Genomic DNA, 25,186 nt, shown 5'->3' on the forward strand with positions numbered 1-25,186 from the left:
AATAATATTAACAAAAAACTTATTTTATCTATTAATAATTCCATTATTTTTTTCGATAACAATTATTAACATTTATCTGTTCTGTGACTGGAAAATTCTTTAAAACATAAATCTACATTTCCTACTAGTATACGATAAAATCGATTAAAATATATATTTTATAATTTTTTTCACTTTTTTAATTTGTTCTCTTTTTATTTGTATTTTTATAATTTCTCAAACTATTTTAATACAAACAATTTATGAATATTCATATTTTGATTTCAAGACAAAAAATATTCTGAATTTTGATTTTTTGTATATTATTTTTGATATATTTAGATTTTTTTTATTATTTTACATCAATAAAAGAGCTAAGAACTATACCTTTTTAGGCACAGTCTGATAATTTCTAAATAAGTATGATAATGAGTAATATTAATTATTATCGAATATTGTAGTTTAGCTGTTAAATATACTGAATACGTTTAATATGTATGATTATTGATCGTATAGACTTTTATATATTATGTAGAGAGTTTTGATAAATAATATTTTCTTACTATTTTCGGTGATAGTATTGTTGGGATTGTAATTTTTATTTTAAAACGATTATTATCGTAAGTTTAAAAATATGTAATAGTGTCTTTTAGATGTTTTCTCCCAATTTGCTACAAACGTAAATTTTAAGTTATTTACACAAAATAAACACAAATATTTTTGACGTGTACAATATCATTTGTTAATATTTATTATACCACGGAAAGTCGGTTATTAGTATTTTAAAGACATATCTTGTATAGATTAAGAAAATAATAAAACTTAAAGAGAATTCTGTATAGGACTTTGATAGTTTTGGATAATGTAGTGTATTCGTTTATTTGATAGTTATCTGATGTATACAATTAATTTATTAGTACAGTCAAAGCGTCCTTACGTTTTATTATTTTCACATGGCAAATCAAAAACCTGCAACAGGATACATTAGGACAAATTAATTACTAATATAAAATCTGTTTACGTATGTTCATTTAATATCATTATAAAAGGAAAATATTAGATATTTGTTGTTGAGAAGCAAATTTTTTAACTCAATAAAATACAATTGGTTTATTTGTTTACTGGAGGCTGATGGCGATAGTAATAATATAGTTGTAGTATAATATTATATATTATGTGTAACATTATTGCGGTCAGTCGTTTGTCTACAAAACATAGTATACGATTACAAATAATAAAATTTACAAAATACCGATTACATAGAAACTGACGTGTTAGGATAAATTTGTTCATTTGTACACAGTAATATATTTATTATTATTATTATTATAATTATTATATGATACAGAAAAGTCGGAATAGGTTACAAAATAATAAAAAAAAAACAATCAAAACGAAACGAAATCAAAAACCGTTAATAGGAATCGGGAATAAAAAAATAAAAATCCGTTACAAATCACTGGTCAACGGTTGCGTTGCTCTCCGATGTTGGTAATTGGTCGTGGACCTGTACTGGCCGTCCGCCGAACCTGTCCGCTCCACGATCACGTGCAACTCGGTTTCTCTGTAAGTCTTTCCCTCGGGCATGACCATCACGTGGCCGCGCTTGTCGCCGCCGCTGCCGTTCTTCACTATCGAACGGTTCTTGAGCGGCGACGACGCCGGCACGTTGGTCCACTGGCTCCGCTTGCGCTTCTTGTACCACGTCCAACCGACGAGCGTGGCCGTTAGCGCGGCCACGGCCACCACGGCCACGAACGTCAGGCGGTACCGGCCCATCAGACTGCCGGCGCCGCCGCCGCGCCCGTCGGCCGCCGAGCAATGCGCCTCGTCGTATTGTTGCGCCTTGACCAGCGGCCGAAGTCGACGCCGTCGTCGCTCGGCGCCGTCTGCACCGCGTTCGTCGACAGCCAGCTGGGCCGGTCCGTGTGCCGACGAACCGTGGAGGCACGGCTGCGCGTGCGCGCACCGGCGGGCGCCGCAGTCCCTCGATCAGCCAGTCCATGCGCGAGCCGGAACCCGTTCGTGTCGAACACGAGCGCGTCGTTCTCGAACTGGCCACCGTTGTTCTCGAACACGAACCTCGGTAATCGCCTGGCCACCTGCGCGTCCACCGCGACCTCGGCGAACGCGCGCGCTCGCGAGCCGAACGCGTTCTCGACGAACGCGGGCCCACGGCATTCGCACTCGAACGCCGTTGCAGACACCCAGCCCGCTGTTCTGCACCGGAAACTTAGGGCCCGTGCAGCGGAACGAGCTTGGACCACCGGAAACGTGACGTCGTCCAACCGGAGCTCGAATTGGTATCTCGGTGAGCATCCGTACGCGCGCCTCGAACGGCATCCTTCATCACGAACCGTTGACGGCGAACTTTGAACGCCTGTGTCGACCTGACCGAAAACCGTGTCCTGGAACTCGATGCGGCCGTCGTACCGGTCAGGCTGCTGAACGCGAACGGCCGGATGCCGTCGATTCGCACCCGGTTGAACGTGACCGACCGCAGCCGGCCGCGGAACGCGTAGCTGGGCACCTCCGGCACGGACGTCACGTTGGTGATGGTCACGGTAAGGCCCTGGTGATGGTGGTGCTGCGGCTGTGGCGGCTGTCCCGGGCCGCCGCCGCCGTTCTCCGACCAGCCGAACGCCTCGTCGGCCATTTCCAGCTGGCGCACCGAATCGATTTCTACGGTCCACAGCGACCTAGCCCCGTCGAACGCCATGGCCATCACTTTGATCCGATCGCATTGGGTGACTATCACGTTCGTGGCAACCCGCGGTACGTGTCCTGGTCCTTGAGCTTTTAACACGATATCCTGAAACATCGAACCGATAATAATTATTGGGCACTCGACACGTTTGTCGCGGGCAATAATATTACGACCAGGCGAGTTCGAAATCTGTTAGCACTTTATTTACCCCGCACGATAATTTGGAGCGTGCAGCGGGGTCAACCCCCCCCCCCCTCACCTCACCCCACCCCTTACACCCCCAGTGCGTATGTTGTAACAATGTTTGGGTGCGAGCTTGCATGAGACCCGGAGTTGTTATTGGGTTCTACACGGGAATCGGTAATAAATTATAGTTTACCCGGTCGCGTATTGTGGTGGGTGCGGCTGGCGCGACGACGTCGCCGACGGCAGTGGAGGCGTTCAAGAAAAACAATGGTACGCGCGCGCGACTGAAAGGATTAAATAGCCGTCCCGGACCCCGAACGATCCCTTTGTCGATTTCGGAGGTTTGCGTTTGTGTGTTTGTGTGTGCAGAGTTCTTGATGTTTCGGATTAGGTGGTGGCTTTTGTGGGAGGAGGTATTTGCTGCGAAACTTTCGTACAACGAAAACACGTCGGCTAAGTGCCTTCTCGGTCGCCTTGACCGCTGCGGGGCGAAGGGTATGGCCAAAGGATAATTCCTCGAGTTTTATTTTCTAGGGGTCGGCGTGGGTGCGTGATGTGTGTATTCGCGAAACATTGTCGCGCCTCGGTGGCGTCCAAATTCCCGGTTAGTGGTATCTCAACCGTATGCGTACTCGTATACTTACATTTCTTTCGTGTATACTACAAACGAGGTGGTATATAAAGTATTATAAACAAACGCGTGGTTATAGTTATCTCACCTCAGGAATTGTGGATTCCTCTCTACACTTGTCACTCGGTCAACAGCCACTACCCTCGCATCCCACGACCTCGAATAATTAATGTCAGTTTATTTAACAGCGTGGGGACCTCTCCACACCTTCGCTGTTGTCACAACGTTATTTGGCAAGCTTTGGTATATTTTATTTTTTTTCCTCCCGGTCCGGAAAATACTTCGACAGCGTTCGCTAACGATGACATATGTGTACCCGGCTGAAAATAGATGTTGGGCTTTACATCATTGAGGATTTTAAAAGTGACCCGAATGCGATCTTATTTTGTTCACGTCCCGGGCTTTTGTCCCCATCGATCTTCCCCTACTCTGGGATTCCGTCCCCCTTTTCGTACACTTAGTTTTTTTTCGGGTCTTCTCATTAATTAATCGCCATCGGATAATCGTGTCTCGATTCATTTCTTTACAAAAAAAAAAAAAAAAAATAAATAAATAAATTGTTGAATCAAAAACCTGTCATTAAAAGAAGCAATGAGAACCACCACCGCGTGTTTCTTTTACTTTTTATATAAATAACATTTATCCTCCCCCTCTCATTCATAATATTATTATTAATGTAACAAAATCTAGGTAAAAGAAATCTTTTTTTCAAAACAGCTGGTCGAGGGTAAAAAATTGTGAGGTGACACTTTTTTTATTTATATAAAAGATTACCGGCTTACAAAACACGCGAAAAAGTAATTTGTGTAGCGTTACGTTGAAATTATCATCAACTATGCGTTTAGTCACGCCCAACTCTAAAATAATGGTACTGTAATATATGGGAGAGCTCGAGTTAAATATATTTAAATGGAAATTTTGAAAATATCATAAGGAGAGGAAAAAACACACCTTATAAATAAACCACACCTGTTCCGAGTGGGTCTAAAAGTTTTTTTTTGGCTAAGTTTTCCGTCATGTTGGTTACACCATCGTGTTTGGTATTTACTTATATTCATTATTTTCCTTCGTCTAAGGGTATTTATTTTTTTATCTCCAAATTGACATGGACTTTTACCTGCGATTCGTGAGGCACTTTGCGGCACGAGCACCGGACTTGTGACAGGGTGTCATCGCATTCGCACTGAGGTGTGTCGCATAGACTTTGAGCACTGACCATGTGTCCACTGATTATCAGCACGGCCGTGACCAGTGCAGTCCACTGATGTTTCATCGTCATCGTCCGCCGTCGTTGACCGATTGTCCTCGTTGGTCATCGCCACTTGTCCATTTTAGGCCTGCCGCGACGCCGTCGTAAACGCGTCCGTTGTAGACTATTCACTGTACTGAAAACAATATATAGCCAACACGTTATATACACATCAAAGATATTATTTGATTTTTTCCCACTTATTCATTATGTTTGAATTTCTACATAGTACGTTGTACACATAGGTGTTACGTATATAGCGTCGATAAGTATAGTTAAAGATAACGAAAGAAAAAATTCACTTGAACCCAATCGTGCAAACACGTATTGTTTTATAACTATTATTACAATGTGTCATTTTATATAGTATTATAAATAAAATTTAAATAAATCCTTATAGTTTGGGTTTTTTTTACAGTTGTTTATGGAGGAAACAATAATATTATTCTAATTTGTATTTCGATTACATGACTAGGGAGGAATAAAAAAACAAAAATTTAAAACACGAAATTTAAGTATATTTATTTGAGAGAGTTAATGGTGCAGATGGCGGGAATTCGGGTGTAATAATAAGAATTAAACATTAGCGAGACAGGAAATAAATACGCCCTCAGAATTACAGAGGTAGCTGAATTACATCTTAGCCGTAATGACAAAGTGTTTGCACATTTGAAAAACGAGCTCCCTAGCCAGTGATGGACGTTCCCTTTTCCTCTCAAAGTGCTGTAGATGTGTCAAAATAGTCTTGTAAAATATTATACACATATGAACTTTTAAGTACCACTTTGGTACACAGTTTTTGTTCTTTATATAGATAGTCACTTATTTCTTACTTTCTCGCAGCATTTGCGGCATTTACGTGAATATTAGTCGCACAAGTCACTGGTTTCTTGTATATAGTTTCTGTGTATAATATAGGTGTATTATCATAATATTTACACTGGCTCTTAAATAAACCATTATCCCCTCTCAGAATCGATTATTCTAAACGAGCACTTAGATATCAAACAAATTTTTTTGAATAACTTATTGACTCTGTTCTTGAGCGTTTTAGTATAGAATAAAATAAAATATACATTCAAGTACACGTGAAAAAAATATATAGTGTTTCTAATTAACAATTCTCTTTTGCACCATTTTAGTCATGTGTTTCCACGAACATCTTTCCGGTGGAGCAAACATACTCAAATGTTCTTTGACAACGAACCCTTGACCCAAATAAATTGTATTCTTGTACAATGAGGGTAACAAAAAAAAATCATAATTCTGGTTTTCGACGTTTACCCAAACTCCCATAATAAACGTGCCGATTTCTAATACAATGCGACGGTAACGAGGGTTAGGAGTGATCGTTAAAACATTCTTCGACACTTTATGGGCCACAGGAGGCGCTTTTCCGTGGCGATTCCTGGACGATTAAATGCTCCTAGGGTTTAAGTCGTAAAAAAGTCGTAGTAAAAAAAAAAATGGATTAAGTCACGTTTTCTGCCTATCCCTAATAAAAACCCCTCTAAATAATTGCGGTATTAACTATATCAAATATAAATAAAACATTCATATTCCGAGATTTATTTATCGAATTTGTCTGGGTCTTGTGCAGTACTATATTTTGTGTGCGCGTGATTTTTTTTTTTTATCGTAAAATGTCTATATATAGTATCATAATATTACTATATACTTATTAAAACGCTGGCATAGGTTATATACACAACCCGAATATCCGTAAACAACCCGGTGTAACGTTAATCATACATTAATAATTTCCGAGACGCCGTAGAAAGTTCTTTTTACCTTCCTGGCGGAAAATATTTAGAACGAAGCACATTTATTATAACTTATAATTAGTAATTTGTCTATCCCCAGACACGCTGTAGACATGGATACATTATTATTACCTACCTACCTCTAGATAAGTTTTTTTAGACGCACGCCTGTATAATCAACCCCACTATTCAAACACAACGTGACAATGTGTAGTAGAACGAATAATTTATAATGCTTGCAAAAACGTGTTAGGAGGTATAAATTTATAATATTATATAGGCACTTAAAATTTTTAATTTTCAGTTATTATAATATTATTATTTATTGTAAACATCAACTGCGTATTATAGTCATGTCGCGTGTACCTTTGTTTAATTCGATGTCGTTGCTAAATATTATTAACACAACAATAATAATGAATCAGTAGTAAATGATAAATGCGAATCGAATTATTGGTTGTAAATATAAACCTTGACGACATAAGTCAAGAACTCAATTACGGCCGCTGTTCTGTAAAAATATGCGTTGATATATAATGTGATAATATTATTCAAATAACAGGTAGTTGTTAAGGTCTAGGGGCCATGAAATTCGTGATTGTAAATGTGTCTTTTGTTTATCGCTCATGTAGTTTAGTTACAACTCAATGACATCAGCGGCGTAATGCGTATATTGTTGAAGTACTCAATGTGATTATCAAGAAATCGTGGGAGGGAGTATAAAGGTGTCGTGAGGTGTTTGCTTAGAATATGGAAAAACAATAATTTTTTATTTACTTAAAAATCATGCAATGTTTACCGTCATTTGTTGCAGAGAGAAAGAAAGAGAGAGAGAGAGAGAGATAGCGAGTTGATATTTTCCCCTTCTTCGCCAAAATTTTTTTTAGTTTAAAACATTTGATATTTTTTGTTTTTTTTTCATTCCGTTTTTCATTTTAAAACTTGTATATTTTATATTATTATAGAATAGTGATGTTTTCGGGTTAACAATCAAATCAATAAATATACATGTTGCGTTGACACGACCAACGGATTTGGTTGTTGTAATAATTAATAAATTATCATATTATATGTCCGATAATCGTGTTGACAGTTCATGCATAATCAAATGTTTAGTAATCCTATGTGTGTTTAGAACGATAGAATAAAATATTGTTTAGACTTTTGACGAAAACAATCTGCGTTTTCTACATAATAGTATTATAGAAACAAATCCAAACCATAATCGTATGTGCATAATATATACCTTTATTTCAACTGTTCATTTTGGTTCGACCCTGTTAAGTTATTATTAATATCTTTATCTCATATCGGGGGGCCGAAATGTTAGTTTATGCATAGGCGTAGAGGAATACGCTACAATATTTAACTATTAGGTTTTATGAATTTATAATAAATCTTATCGAAAAACAAACATCACTATACAGATAAACGTATGCACTGACCTATATTTTGGGTACTTTTATTTTCGCAAACACGTGTTCATCCGTCCGTATTTTGTTGTTTGTTTAAAAATATTGTAATTGCAAGGCGCAAGTAAGTGGAAAATTCTCAAAAAGCTGCTGTGCGTAAGTGAGTTTTAATTTTTTAACCGATTATTTTATTAAAATGTATTTTTATTATTTTTTTACTACTAGGAGGTAAAAGAAAATCATAAACGCGCATTAATTTAAACTAAATGTAGAAAACTTGAAACACCGTAGTCGTGGATTTTAAATGATTTCCACCTAGGTAAATCTCATTTAAACACATAAACTATTCTACAAAAAAAAAACCAAATTTTGCGATGTTTTTTTTCTCTTTCTACTTATAAATATGATATGTACTAATATTTACAGTAGCTGCGGCTGCATGGATATGTGTAGTGTAACTTTCTTAGAACACTAAGCTTAAACCGAAATTATTAACTTATTAGTTATTACCATCACCCCTTAGTTGGGTTAATGCTTTACGTATATATCCGCCCCTAAAAGATAATTAATCACCTTGTCACCTGCATCTTTCCAAGTTCACAAAACTACTACGTCTATAGTAACGGTTATGTAAAAAGGTAGGGTGCGTTTTTTTACTGTCCACCATGCAATACATCGGTTTATCGAAGTAAATAGTGTTTTATTATTATTATTATTTTTTTTTTTAGTGTAAATTCGATTTCTGAACACAATTTATTATTTTGAAACAAGGATTTTATTTTTGGTATTGTTACTAAGTCTCTAGATGTATTTTGAAACATTTAAATTTATTTATACGATTTTCAGTGGAATTAAACCTTATCCGATAAAATATGAATGATTCAACAGCTGTTAAATATTATAATGTTTATACCGAATAAGTCCGTACCTCCAACCTATTACTATAATACTTTTGTCAGCTTAAACTTAAGCGTGTCGGAAACTTTTCACGAGTTTATCATATTTTAATTTTGTGAATTAGAAAAAAAAATTAGTGTTTTAAATTTAACTTTTGTGCGTTATTATCATCTTTGATTGGACTATCTGTTTTAATTACATTTTTTTTTTTATTACTCGTTTAATTTTGTTTATAAAAGAAAGTAGAAAAAAAATATTAAATTAATTCAGAGAAATTAGTTTGGAATAAGCGACGACTTAGTCGGAAAAAGTTTTTTTATGATTAATTACTTTTAACCCGAACACCAAGTTTCGTTTCTTCTCCCCTCCAATATATAATAATAACGACAATAATAACAACAATAATAATGATACTATATAATCTGTGAGTGTGATGTGTTTGGTGAACTGTTTGACTGTTATAATTAGCGGCGGGCAATGAATGGAAATATTATTACAAGGAGTGCAAAACTTCTATAATATGTACACCGAAAGTTTTTCGATTTTGCCCTGTCGGCGACGATGGTAACGGTGACTGCCTTTTCATCGAACGAAATTGATTTCTACAAAATCCAATATAATATATATATATTTGTCCAAACACCGTGGAGATGTCGGTGAAGCTCCATTAATTTTTACCCTATACAATGCGCCCGCACGAATGATTAATGAAAAACGTCGCGTAGTACTTAAATATGATATCGTATCGTTTAAACAAGTAAGTGTGTGTGTGTGTATTTAGTGTATATAAACGTTAACATTTATACCCTATTGTATGTTTCGAGGAAAAAGCGTTTACATGTTAGAGGATGAGGGTAAAAATGTATTTTTCTAAGTGCAGCACGAATATATTATGTGCTTTATCCGTTTCTCGGCTTTGTTTTTACTCGCGTGTTGAGAATTTGCTTATTTTATTTAAATAATAGTACGTTGCATAACCGCGTTTATCGATTTTTTTTTTTAATTGAGCGTGTATTGTTATGCTATAGATCGCGTAATATTGTTATATGTGTAAGTACAGGTTATTATAAGTTTCGAGAAAATATCACTAAACGTCTAAATAATACACAGAAGAGGTCGGTATTTCAATAATTATTGATGAATTAATTAACATTATTTGTAGTTAATTCCACGAACGAATCACGTACATTTTTTCCATATTCAGATTTTTTTAAGTACACACGGCAATAAAATTATATTTTTATTTTTAATCGTCCCCGCAGGCCGAAGTATGCCACCAACCGCTAGCTTTTCGCATTAAACATAAAATTATATATAATATAATGTACTACCTGTACCTATATCTATATAATATGTGTGTAATTATCTTATCGTTAGGTTATTATACTTTACAATATATTACAAATAAGAATCTAAAATATCGACTACATTAGCGGATGTAGTACATATTATATACTTATAAACGGACGGTTTAAAATATAAGTGTGTAATACCTATTTCGATAAGATTTATTGTATTCTAAAGAATTTTGGTCGTACGATAGATCTCCGGAAAAAAAAAAAAAAAAAAAAAAACGTTAAAACGATGAATTATGTGTACACATATTATGTTTATAGCAATCGAAATTATGTTACGAAAAAAAAAAACTTGTCGGTAAAAAAAATAATAATTACGAACGCGATGAACTTAACTCGCGTGCACTGTTTGTTATACTATTTTTCGCGCACTGTTACTGACTGCAATCGACAACCGCACAGTCGGAACACCGTCGTGGATACTGATACCGCCGAGCAAAACAGCGACAGCGGCGGTGGCTGGCGGACCGAGAGCGCATCGGCCGCCGTACTTAGCGCGGTGGTTTCCCCGACTGGCACGCAGTCGAATTTTTTTCGAGCGGCGCGGCGCTCACTTAATGTTATCTATGCTTTTTTACCCTCTTAATTTTTTCTAGCCTCCATCGCACAAAAACGACAGTACTAATTTTTATTAATTTTAAAACGTTCCGATGTTAGTTTTTTAATCACGTTTTTCCCGATATTTTTCTTGTGGTATAATATTTTAGTATTAACTAATGTAGGTACATATATAAAAGAAGTAATTACGCATGTTTGCCGATATTATTTCTATCATATTTTTCTAGTCTGTTATTTTAATTGTTGTCATTTTTCTTTGTATAGTACTATGGTAAATACTTGGTATACATTGGTATTTAATAATACTTACTAGTGATACATAAAAAATACACACACAAATACATGTGTTATGCGAAAGACGCATCGCACTTTATCATCGAGTATTATCTATATTGCAATATTGTGTATATATAATTTTGAAAAGGAATGCGGTGATGATACATAATAAACTGCTGTATAATATACACTTTTATGTATATAAAATATTAATATATATATCAACTAATACAGTACCACGACTGTATAGTCTTTGGTCTCGTAAACATTTGCGTTTACTGCTTTTCCCTTCCGGCTACGAATGTTATTTTTTTCGTATTACTATTTTTTTGACAGTATAATAAAGTTGTGAGAGCCGGACGATTCGGAAATCCGACATAAAATACAGAATTATTATTATACTATTCAATATAAATATATACATATGTATATAAATCTGCATATGCAGTATCATTTTTTAGTTTTATTGTTATAAAATATTTATTTATATAATAAATGTTATACTATTTTTTGACGATATCTCTTGAATTTGTCATAGGTTTAATATTTAAATTCATAATATAAATTATTCTGATATTTCGGTTTTCGTTTTATTTATTTAATATGATAATGATGTAAACTCGTATAGTATAATATATTATATAATATGTATTATATACTGCGTAATATATATAAATCGGCAATTGTATATAATAGTATATGCGCTTGCAAACTGCAGTATAATATAAATTATAATATATTGTGTCGTCGTGCAACAGTCGTTGTGCGAACAGAGCAGATGACTGTGCGCGGTGGATTTGGTTTTCGGAGAGCAATGCAGTATAGACTATAGTCGTGTATTTATTTTACGGTTCGGCAGTCAATTTGGATTCTGCCAAATTCGCGAACGTTGTTAGGGTGCAAAGGGAATGTGGAACGTGGAAAATTTACACAGCGCCCTCGTAAAATCTGTCGTTTTATCGTGTCTCGCGAATAGAACCGAAACGTGATAAATATAAATTGTTATCACACGACTGGTGCTGCAGAGAAATAAACACGCGCGCGTGCTATATAATAATAGTATTTAATATAAGCCGACGGACGGACAGACAGACAACGGTGAGAGAGAAAAAGCGAGAACGAGAGAAAGACAGGGACTTTATTCAGGGTACCACCGACACACGTCATTGGGGCATAGTGGCGTGAATAGGATGTATTCTTAGGGGGAAGCACACGTTTGGGGACGTATAATGGGGTATAGCCTATATTATATAGTATTATTGGATATAACGACAGGGAAATGGCTCTGGGCCGTAACTGATTACGACGACAATGGTTAAACATAATATATTATATATGTTCATTGTTTATTGTTTACGATCACATTACTGCAAATATCGTGTTGTCCAGCCGTTTCGATTTTTCGGGTGAAACTATTTTTTTTTTTTTTTTTAGAAATTGATTAAGTGTGTATTTTATTGGTTTTGGGAAAATGGAATGGTATAAATATATTAAGTATTCGTTGATCCGTTCTATATTATGAGCTATATTTTAGGAACCAATTGCTCGATTGTATATTCGTAAAGGTCGCGGTTTTATCGTCGTTGCGGTCATTCAATTTATCATTTACGATATAGATATTATTAAGTTTATTGTTACCACATATAGCACAAACGAATAGAATTTTAGATACAATAGAATAGCTTGATGACAAAAAAAAAAATAAAATAATTATAATTAAATGTATTTAACCAAACGGGTATATTAAATATTTAAGTGTTGAGCGACAAGTGATAGCCCAAGTAATAGTCGATAGCCAACGACTATATACTATACAGTTCTATATTATATAACTTTACATTGCAAGTTTCGATTTTTTTTAAAAATAATTTTAGTTGTATTATTATTATTGTTATTAAGTGTATTGTGTTGTATATTATTATGGGCATAATATGTTAATATGCATAATGTATTTATTTATAATGTAATATTATGTAATGATTATTTTAATACTGTTGCTATATTAAAACGCTAGAAATTTATTAAATAGAAAAATACATGTACTAAACTTGAGATATTATATTATTTTTCACATTTCAAGTAAAAAACTTGATGTATTCTTTCATACAATAAGTCCATTTTGTCTTATTTAAGTTATGTGGATTACACGAGTTTAATATATATATAAACTTGGTATAGTTGAATACTTGTAAATATACATGTAAATATGTATTCATTTTTAAAACCAATTTTTTTTTTTAGTTTCATTTATTAGTTACGTTATACATTTCTATAATATGAAATATAATAATTGTGAAATTGGGTTTATTATACTTTATACATTTATATATTATAACGCTCAGCATAATATATTATTATTTGGTATTGCTGATATCTAAGTACTTAGATCACGGCAATGTTTATATCATCTATAAAAAAATAAAATATTGATAATAAAATTTAATGATATACACACATTATTAACTATTTTATTACATAAATTATATTAATTTATTAGTATAGTTTATCTACATTTTGATATTATATTAATTACGTATCCAAAAACCATTTAGCAGTTATTATGTTTATCATATTAATAATAGTGCTATTATTAAATATTATTATGTATGAAAAAAAACATATAATATATATATGTATGGATTATAAAACGAAAATAACTAACTAAAAAAAATAACTGATGAATTATCAAATATGAGATTAAAAAAAAATTAGCAATAAAAATTTTTTAATTTTGTTTTTATTATGAATACTGAATATGTAGGTATATCATTAATGTCTATATATGTATATATCTTATCATATTTAGAATTTCATTATATGATTAATAGTCCTAATAAACATACAATTTTTAAGTATAATATATTAATTCGATCGATATAAATTTTATGTTGTAGATTGGTGTATAAAAAATACTTTTAAAATTTATAAAATAACAAATACCGATATGTGCAATGTGCATATTATATATTTGTGTGTAATGTATTTAATAGTTAATCATAATTCAATTCATAATCTCATGTATTAAATTCATCGCTGAATATAAATAAATAAATAGATTTACATTATTAAAATTATTAAATACATAGTTCATTTCATTAATACTCATCAATTTTTATTTTGTTAATAAAGAATTTTAATATAGTTATTTTTGGTGATTAATTTATTAAATCCTTGTAGCTCTGACTATGAATATTATACGAGTACTACACATATGCATATAGTACTTTAATTGGTTGGTTTTTATTAAATATATTTTAAAACAATATTATAATATATAGTTGTATACTGAAAGTGAAATTAGGTATTAAGTACCGCCAAGTAATGCATGCACAATTTCTATACCAACGTTTTTTATGTTGACGAACTGTTTAACAGTATATTTATATAATATCGTAGTTAAGGTAACGTGTTATTTATAAAATTTAGACTGTATAAAATAAATAATTCTTGTTAAAATCCTAAGTAAATATCAACACCACGCTATATTATATATTATTATCGTGAAAATGAATTTTATTTGTTTTCTGATGAAACATTGAAACACGCCGTCACGGTATAAGAATGCGCGTATCTAATGTAATATATGGACGTGTTAGGGAAGTATACCATTGATTATATCTATATATTATATAAATATATTGGCTGTCTGAAGTAGTCATATTACCAAAAAAATAATTGACGTTTGGATTTCAAATACGTGTTTCGTATTGTGAAATCCGAACGGTTGATATATTCACTGTTCAAAATAATGAAATAATAATAATTATACTTAAAAAATAAATGTGATTACCACAGAACTCGCACGTGTTGATTTGACGGTAAAATAAGAATAATACATTGGTATACATATTATTATTATGGGTGTATAGGCAGATGACGACGTTATTAATATAAATTCATTACGTCCGTCTTTCATTACATACATTTTAGTGTGATGTCGTAATATTTAAATGATCTCAACCGGAAAAATTACAGATATCGCGTTGTTTATCGATATCGCAACCTTCGTTGTTTGCATATATTGTGGGGGGATCAAGATGTCAATCAAGGAGGGGCGTTTGACTGACAAGACTGTTCTGCAGTTAATATAGACAGCAGATGTCATCGGCGGCGGGGCCTTCGTGTTTAATCACAGTTTTCCGATAGGTTTAATATTATTATATATTTATATACATAATATATTAATATTACTACATTTCCAATAAAAATCTTTAACATAATTATGGATAGAGAATAATAATATGTTTGTAAATGTTTAAAGTTGTCCCTGTCTATCTAAAATAGAAGTTCGACAAGTTAAAATTTTAGATTTATTTTGTTATTTTTTTTTCCTTGTATAAACATTTTAAATTGCAATTTGTTACTCAAAGGTCGGATGAATTAGGTTTATAATAGAATCCTCTGAATAATAATTAATGACTAAATCGATATAGCCAAATATATTGTAGGTACCTTGGAATATGAAGTGTGTCGTTGGGTGTGGTAATTTATTTAATATAGACAATTTTAATAGACGTGAAACTCACTAGCTTATTGAATAAAAAAATGACATTTCTTAAATAATATTTTCCTAGTACCTAAGTAATAGCTTTTACCAAAAAATAATAAAAAATATCTATTGTGTTTTTTGATATATTGTTTATCTGACTAGTTTTGTATATTGCATTTATTCAAGGAAAAGTTTATTCATATATATTATATATTATTTGTTGCATATCTCAATAAACTGATCAGTTTTTATAACATTTCTTTCGAACATTATCATTAATTACTTTTTATAATTAAATACTTTCGTTTAGAAATTGGTAATTGTTTTTGTTATTACAATTTCGACAAATTATTTTATTCGATGAAAAAATAATTGAAGGGTCCCACGAAAAAATGAATCGAGGTTCCTCTTTTTTGCCTCTCAATGTTGTTATTATTTTTATTTTAGCATTTTATAAGGATATAATATTATGAAATAAAATACATTCCTAATTATAGTTAATATCACCGAAAATCATGAGCAAATTACTAGACACCCATCAATATTGTAAATCGTATACAGAAATTTGTTTTCATGGTGTGTAGTAGTGTGTATGTTGAATATTATTAGTTGAAAGAGGGAAAACAGTATTTTGTATTCTAATCATTTTGAAAAACAGCATTCGTTATCCATTTTGTTGTCGGAAACGATGCTTCTGATCTAAAACTCCAATCTATACATAATAAAGTTCAGTCATTTTTAGTTAAAAAAATTTAACAAAATAAGAAAAGTTAACCAATTCCTTCGTCATTGTTTAAAAATATTCAAAAATGAAATTTTTCACATAAGGTTGAGACATTTTTTTGCGATCTTTAAAGAATAAAACATATGGGTAATGGTTATATTCCATACAAGCATAATATACAGGAAAAAATAACACGGTTGCCGTTTTTTTCTCTAGAGTCTAGAGTATCATGATAATAGTTTTGTTACTTAAATTATATAGATTTCGTGCGTGATTATTGCTATATTGATAGACGATGGTCTTATTGAAAATTTTTTATTTTAAGAAAGAAAAGTTAAGATTATAAAATATTAAAAACTATTATTATTGCGTTTCGTGTATAATCCGATGCACACCAGGTCTCCCTAAATGGTCCATTTACATCATCGTCTATAAGTTTACTTTCTTAAATACTCCCTTGCGTGTGTGTTTGTGTGTGTTTGCAATCTTATTATTACACCTATTGTTATCATTTATTTTATAAACGTATCATTGTTTATGCCATCATAGTATGCTCACTTATCGCGTACTCATTTATGGAATAGGCTTCGTATTAGACTTATACTATTGTGAGCGTATATACCAAGAAAAGTGTAACATTGCACAGTTCTATATAATGTTCTACAACAATTATTGACAATATATATAAATCTATTACGTTCGTAATTCGATTGATGAAGAATCTAATTTCATTTTATTTTTTTTATTGTATATTATTTCATAATTCCCTATTTTAATCCTCTGTACATAATCTTACCATTGACTATGAATATTACTTAAATACACCAAACACAATGTGTTTTAAATGATCCTAAACCCTAAAAGGTAGCCAGTAAATAATTATAATTTTAAGTTGTCTGCCAATTTCAATAACTTCTATGGTGGTAGCTCAGTTGTAATCATAATACAATTGTGACCTGTTGCAAGTATCTTAGATCTACTACACATTTTAAGTTCTCTTAATCATTTTAATTTATATTTTCCTTGTAATAGGTACCAAAAGTAAAATGAAAAATTTGTTATTTAAATATAATTCTATAATTTAAATATGATTTATAATAATTATGTATGATATTTGTAAGTTGAATGATTTTTTTACGACAAATAAACTTTTCTAGGTTTGCTTAACTCTATTATGCATCATTTTAAAATTAGTGGATATTTTTACAGATTAATTTGAGTGTAAGAAAAAAGAGTTCTAATATTTTATTTTGAAAAAGTTTTAATAAATATTATAATACTAAAACATTTATGATTTTAAACAGAAATAAATAACAACTTTAATTATTATTTTTCATCTGCATATTAACGATATGTTTGCTTTCAATGAAAATTATAATATTCTTAGTTAGATACTGTATATTTATTCTAGATCTTTAGTGATAACTGTATTATTTTTTTTATTGAATTAGAAGTTTTATTATGCTGACAACTATTATATACCAACAAGTATTTTATTCTAGTGACATAATTTTTTTTTTTTATGTATCTGCGCGGTTGAGTTAAAATATTTTGTTTTGTTTTTAGTCTATTTTCGACTATTGTTAAATATTTTCAAATATTTTTCACGATTTTATAGGAATGCACATAAATTTAAAATATTTTTGTTAAATATGTTTATTACATAGTTAAGTTTAGTATATATACATAAATTATATTTATATTAATGGCATTTATGTCGATACTATTATACATAATTACATTATTATATATCCTTATGATGTAGCAAGATATTATATTTTGAGCGGAATAAATTTAAAAAATAAAAATTTCACTCTCAAGATTTTTAAGCTATTAGTTTTAGTTATTTATATAACATCTATTTATTTATTTAAAGGCCTCAATGAAAAGTTTACAGAAAAATAAAATTTTAATTCGCTAGGTAATAAAATAATCAATTATATAAAATTCATAATAATAGACTAATAAAAAAGAGATGATCATTATCCAATCTAATATTTTGATAATTCTACCCGTAGTTATTTATGTACGTATGGATATTATACATGAAAATTATGAAAATAGTAAATTCGATTTTGATTAATAGTATTTAATTTTGTTCAAGTTTGAGATTTTATTTTATATGAACACTATTAAGTATAGCATGCCTAAATTAATTTATAGCTATTTATATATATTATATATATTTTATTATATACATATTAGAATATGATATATTATAATAAATTCATTGCATTTATTTATATTTTTTTCAGGTAAGTGTAAGCTGAATATATTTTTCATTATGAAGTAAGGAGATTGTAAGTATGTATACCGACTTGTACATTTAATTTATTATTTTTATATTAGAAGTATAAAAATTAACTACAATATTTTAATTACTTAATTCATTTTGACAGGTACCTATAAGTTTTATTAGATTAGTACCTAAGTTATTTTATGGTGTATCTACTGCGTTTTTAAAAATATCTATTTTTAAAAAATTTTCATTCACATATTTTTTATGTTATAAAGTTATATTTTAACAATGACGTATTATAGTTCAAAGTTTAATAACGTTAAAATATTTTACATGTATTTTAAATTAATTTTTATTATCCTCAAAAATGAATGATGACTTTTATTCACTTAAAACTTATAGTTATATTTTAAAAAATGCGCGATAAAAATATATATCAATTAATTATTATGCATAAATGATCAAAAAATACGTACACATTCTTTTTTATAAACAATCTGAATAATATTGTAGAGTTGCATTCATAGCACAAGTAGGTGAGAAATGATAATGGTGCATTTGCTCAATACAACTGTTTATAGCAAGTGCGATGCATTGCTACGGAAGCGAACACAAAAACATTATTGAAATATCCTTCTAATGATAAAAAAAAAAATTTGCACAGTTAAACAGTATATACAGATACTGGATATCGGACACTCATCTCGTTTCGCTTACATTTGCACAAACGTGCGGCGTTGAAGTATTATTTCGTACTATAGACATAAAATTAGATATATTTATATGTCGTATAATATGTACTTACGTCCTACATACTCTTATAAATGTTAGATTCACATTATATTTTGTTAACAATAATTAATTACATTCAAAAGTCGGAATTTTAACGGAATATTATAGTTTAATCTACCAGTGTTTATATTAGCGTTATTTTTGAAAACCTAAAATTACTTGTATATTGATAATATTATCTCAATTCGTAAACTTATAAAACTATAAAGGTCTTAACTACACGAGAGTACAGTTAAAATTTTAAAAACTCCTTAAAATATTCGTGGTATATAACTTTTATTTTAAAGATGATTTAAGATATAGAAGATAATTAAATTTGTGTAAAATCTCTATGGGTCTTTTAAATTTAAATTTAACATTATATAAATTAAACCTAGAAAAAATAACATCTTTCAAAAAGATATTTTATGAGTTAAATATATAGAGTACAAAAACTAAATAAATTATAGTTAAAAATATTGAATCTCTTTGATTATAAATTAATGTAGGTATGTTTTTATCTTCATATCTTCACTGATAATCAAACTGTAGATAGATATGTTGAGTTTATTGTTAAGTTGCTGATTTTTGTTAGTTAAATATAAGATAGAGAAAAATATACAGAAGTTCTATAAATGACTTTCTTAAAACCATTTGGGTCCAATTTCTGATTAACGTATTCTTTTATATTTAATAATAAATAACGAAGATAACTATGATTTTAAAATATAGATTTTCTAATTAAAATGTATATTGTAAATAATTTCTAAAATCTTGTCATTTGTATTAACTTTAGCTACTAAGTCTTGTACAATTGTAAATTAATAACATACATTTATAGTTTAATTTATCTAAAATAAACATTAGGTTAGAATAGTCATAGCTGTTCAATTGTTGAAGCTTAATTAATAATAATAATAATAATAATAATAATAAATAATAAAAAGTAATAAAAGTAATGTATGATAACCATTTTAAACACGTTATTACTTCAAATTCAGTTTTAAAATTAATTGATAAACTTGTTAGGTAATGAAAACATATATGAATACAATTTTGTAGAAACTCTGAGTCCAGATGGGTGATACAATGATTAATATTTATATTTTTTTTATCTTAATAGGTATGAATAATGATAAAACTTTTAAAATGTTTCGATATAATATAATAATTTAATTGTTTTATTTTAGTGTTGATACAATTTTTTTAGTAATTACACTATAAAAAAAAAACAATCAAAAATGAAAAAAATAGAACTATAATTATTATAATTTTAAAATTGTCAATGGTTTCATGGGTTGAAGTATTTTATCATCAAAAATATTTAACAAAACGGACATCGATATTAATATATATATTTTTCTTTTATTCATGTATGCGTTGGAATAAAACACACGTATAAGTAAATGTTTTGTATTAAATTTATACGGGAAACGATGATGTGTGTTTTTTTATTTAAGATAAACAAGTTATTGTAATGTATACATATATTTATCCTAACAAGATGAAATTCTATTGCCTAACTATATATGTTTCCATCTAGTTTGTAGTTTGTTTATTCAACTAAATATTATCTACAATGTATATATTATATAATATTATATGTATATGACTGCTGCCACACGTACGTCATCACATTAACTGTCGGTGGTGTACATTATGCATCATATACGTTCACTATTTCTCTTAAACGTTCAAAAAGCGATGCGGTTAACGTTTAAACGTATTATTTGGTTCTTGTATCATTACGTATACATAGACGCTCAACAGTAGGTATATATACTTATTGTATGTACGCGTACAACAGAGTTTCGTTTATTTATGTTTCGTTGTAAAATTACATACTATTAAAGATGAGAGGAGTGCGTACGCATACGTGGCGGCGGTGAGGATAAAAATGAAGGGTGGAAGTAAGAAAAGAAAAAAACAAAACTACCCGACATTTATACTTGTCGGTAAAAATGTACGAAATTTATTATCCTTCCTCGGCTATACCTCTATACATGGGCAATATATAATGTATATATATTATACAATATAAATATATGTAACGGTGGGTCACCACCGTTCGTATGCTGCTCATCGCCGACGCGAGGGGATGATGTTGCTCTGAGTGTTCGGGCGGTAACGAGTGGTTGACGACGGGGCCGGGGATCGTGATGCGTTACGATTTTATAATATAATATATACGTGTGTTCCGACCTGGGAAATGTTAGAAAACAAATCAAACTCGATTTAAACGTTTTGCGAAATAATCTTTTTAGCGTCTGGAAAACCACTTTGCGACGGCACACACGTACAAAAGTATACGCACATTCACATTTCAAATATACAATGCTCATACACAAGACGTATAAATCTCCGTCGTCGAACCGCCGCGAATGGATTATCAATTCGAACGTGTCGGCGACCGCTCTCTTGTCAAAAATACGCGCTAAAGTAAAGAGTTCGAGAGAGTGAAGGAGGGTGACAGAAAAGTTTACTGGTTTAGACGGGTGTAGTGTATATAATAAATACGTTGCAGGTATATTGTAATATATAGGCGGTACTAACGCCGGGAACATATTTTTATATTTTTTCATTTGCCAATTTACACGTCGACTCATACGTTGTATACCTGTACATAATAAACCCCTCCATCACAGGACCTGCACAAAATATCGTCAGTATAATATGAACGTATTCTATGGATATAATATGTTATATTTGCCGCAATATGATGCCCGTTATGACGATAGAGACAGTAGACAAATAGATCTGTTTATTCGTGCGATCATTTTGCTCCACCTGTACGCGTATAGCGTAGAGCATGCTAACGTGAATACGTGAACACACAAACATGCCTGTACGCACGCGCACTTACATAGACACACACATATATAATGATATAAATAGCTTGGGTATACGAGAAATGTATAAGTTTTTTTCCCTGCGATGTAGGTACGTTTCGCTATATTACATGAGTAGAATCGAATTTATTGACACGCCATTCGTGTTTATTTGTATTTTCCATTTGTTCTTATTTTTCTTTTTGAGTCATCGAATTATAAATGAATTACTGAAAGCACTTAGTTTCGATCATATGACATATATTATTACAGCACACTAGCTATGTCTTATGTATATGGTCATTAAATCGAATCGCATCTGAAGTATTCGATTACAACGCAGTGGTAGCGGACGAGTGTAATATACATATGTACCTATCCATCGAGTGCAATTTTACTCGAGTAAGATTGGCTATCGGGTCCTGACATCAATCGTGTAATAGACCGTTTGGTCGTTTTTATTTTGCATCGTAATAATATGAATAGTGAGGCCTCACTCTTTACCTCTACCACTTCTCTCGTAGTATATTATAATATATACGTATATATTCACTTTGGGGATTTGTTCGTTTTCCAAAAAGCTCATCCCTTCGCTCGTTCTTGACCCGAATCCATGGCTCGTCCTATGATAATACCAATTGTATAAGATTCTCATGCGACTTCTGCGTACGTTCACACACCCACCCATCACCCATCTTACCCCACACGCGTACGTGAGAGCGAGTTTGTCGAATTTAATTTAATATAATAAAATGAAAACATCGTATAATCATCGTTGTTGCCACCGTCCTTCGTTTCGAATTTAATACATGCCGTCATAATAGTATAGGTATTATATATAATATAATATATTACAGTTGTTTACGTATATCGCCGCTTTACCTATGTATAAAATCTTAACGACTATTCTCGTTATTGTTATCGTTTGCCAACGAGTGTGTGCTTATTTTGTTTTTGATTCTAAAACGCATTTCTGGCGTGTGTCCCCAGTATTTGTATTTTATCGTTTTTTACATTGAACATATTCCGTGCGTTGTGATGTAACTGTTTTTCCGCTTTCTCAAGAATACGATGCACATAATATCATAGTGCACAGAGCCGATAACATCGATCGTTTAATTTTTTTATATAGGTACCGCAATTTAGTATCAGTCGGCGGTGATAGTTTTCCACATCCTAGTCAACATTTAATATTATTGTTACACCGTCGTTTGATAATTCGTTAAATACCACTGTGGCGTCATGTTAGACAATGATAGCGCATTACTGCTGCAGGTATGCTCTATAGTTCTTCTACCTTGTTTATTGAAAAGTATAATGTAAACCTTATTTGTATTAAAAATTAAAAGGTTTTTTCGTTTTTTATTTTGCTTACCCATAATATTCCGTACACAATAAAAAATAAATCTATATTCAATTATGTTTGGTTGACTATATTCATTGGAAACTACTAGGAAACTGTATATATACGTCTGATATACATTGACGTATTGCTATTATTATATAAATACTAGTGCAAAAACTTATTAATTTACTAAAAAAGTTTTTACGATTTTTAACTTGCTTTATGATTGTCTTATTAATCGTTAATTATCATGTGTTTTTTCAATTTGTATATACATACTTGGCGTTTTAATTTTGAATGTATAAATAATATAACGTTTGGGTGGTTTGTCAGCCTTAAACTCAGAATTAAAAATGCTCAACTCAAATATTTAAATATATATAAAAAAAAAAAAAAAAAATAGTATCTAATTTGTAACGATTAATATTGCAAAAATTTGAAATTATAACCCAATTCTTAATGCCGAAATTGACGTTTTCAATTTTCGGGGTGCTGAGCTGACGTCAGATAGATTGACACGGCAGCGGTGGTATGATAACGGAAAACCAGGGGTTTTCGGTATTTGGATGTTATTACCAAAAATATCAACAAATCAACAATTGTCACGAAATATTTTAAAATTTATATTATTATCAGTCAATCAATTTATCATGCCGTTTTTAGCACGTTTACTCGTATTTTCATTTATAATGATAAAATTGGCTGCTATGCTTATCTATCTGACAACGAATGTATAATAATCATTCATACATTTTACTATTCAGATAATAATAACAAAAAATAGCACTTCCAAAGCCTTAAGTACATTTTAGTCTAATTAAGTATATCATAATTAAATAAACAATTTGATAAAAAAAGTAGAAGTTGAAAATTTTGAATTTGAGGTGCTGGGCTGACAGGCCTACGTTTGGGTTATATATTTTGGGCTAGGTTATGAACCAAATGTGGTTGTATATCACATAGGACAGTGGATATTCTTATGTATTAAGGTTACATTTTACCTAAATGTGTGTGGTAACATTTAAAATTTAAATGTCATAGTGTTAAAAATAATTAAATGGCGCTTAATGCGGTTATATGATAAAGGATTACTTAAAATTTCTAAACTTCTGCATATTTGTATGTAAATTAGTTATAATTTTTAAATAATACAGTGGTAAAAAATATAACAACATAGATGAATTTGTGCATCATACCTATACCTTGACACACAGCTCTTCGGGTAATATTCCGAAAATAGTTGACACGTTCTAACCAGATGTGATTAAACTGATTAACTTAACCACTATACATAACTATGTATTTTAATATTCACCTACGAGAAATTAAAAACGACGTGACAGTCGAATCGTAAAATAGGTCATTGGATAAAATCGGGGATACCATCTTCTATACAGACTATCAGTATAAAATATTTGTGTTTAATGCGTCTACTTTACATGATAACCGCGGTCCGATGACTTGGGTTTACAATCTCACTGGATTTCCGAATATGTTCGTTTATGTATTATTCCATGACAAAGTTCTAGAAATTTGTAAACCGGTAAATCACCTCAGTAAGCTCGGCCGAGTCACATAATTATGTTTACGATACTTTCCATTAAACGTCATTCATAATTTTTTCAAGAATATTCGTTTTCTCCGCATCGTTGCCATCGTCGTCTAATTTACGATGGTTATGATTAAACCGTTTTTGTGTCATCTTCTAAGAGTGTGTAATATTAATGTGATATGTGACGGAATCTTAGAGAAAAAAAGTCTTGAACGATCTTCTATA

At 31.2% G+C, this 25,186-nt stretch overlaps 1 protein-coding gene and 1 pseudogene across 2 annotated transcripts in view; one reads left to right on the forward strand and one right to left on the reverse strand.

The window, feature by feature from the left end:
* LOC112600849 (E3 ubiquitin-protein ligase highwire) overlaps positions 1-25,186 on the forward strand; it is a 286,261-nt gene that overhangs the window by 18,215 nt on the left and 242,860 nt on the right. The gene's annotated exons all lie outside the window — the stretch shown is intronic.
* On the reverse strand, positions 1,350-8,140 carry LOC112600851 (annotated as a pseudogene).

This window comes from Melanaphis sacchari, unplaced genomic scaffold (genome assembly GCF_002803265.2).
Source record: "Melanaphis sacchari strain LSU unplaced genomic scaffold, SCAv2.0 Contig72_pilon_pilon, whole genome shotgun sequence".
Lineage (NCBI taxonomy): Eukaryota > Metazoa > Arthropoda > Insecta > Hemiptera > Aphididae > Melanaphis > Melanaphis sacchari.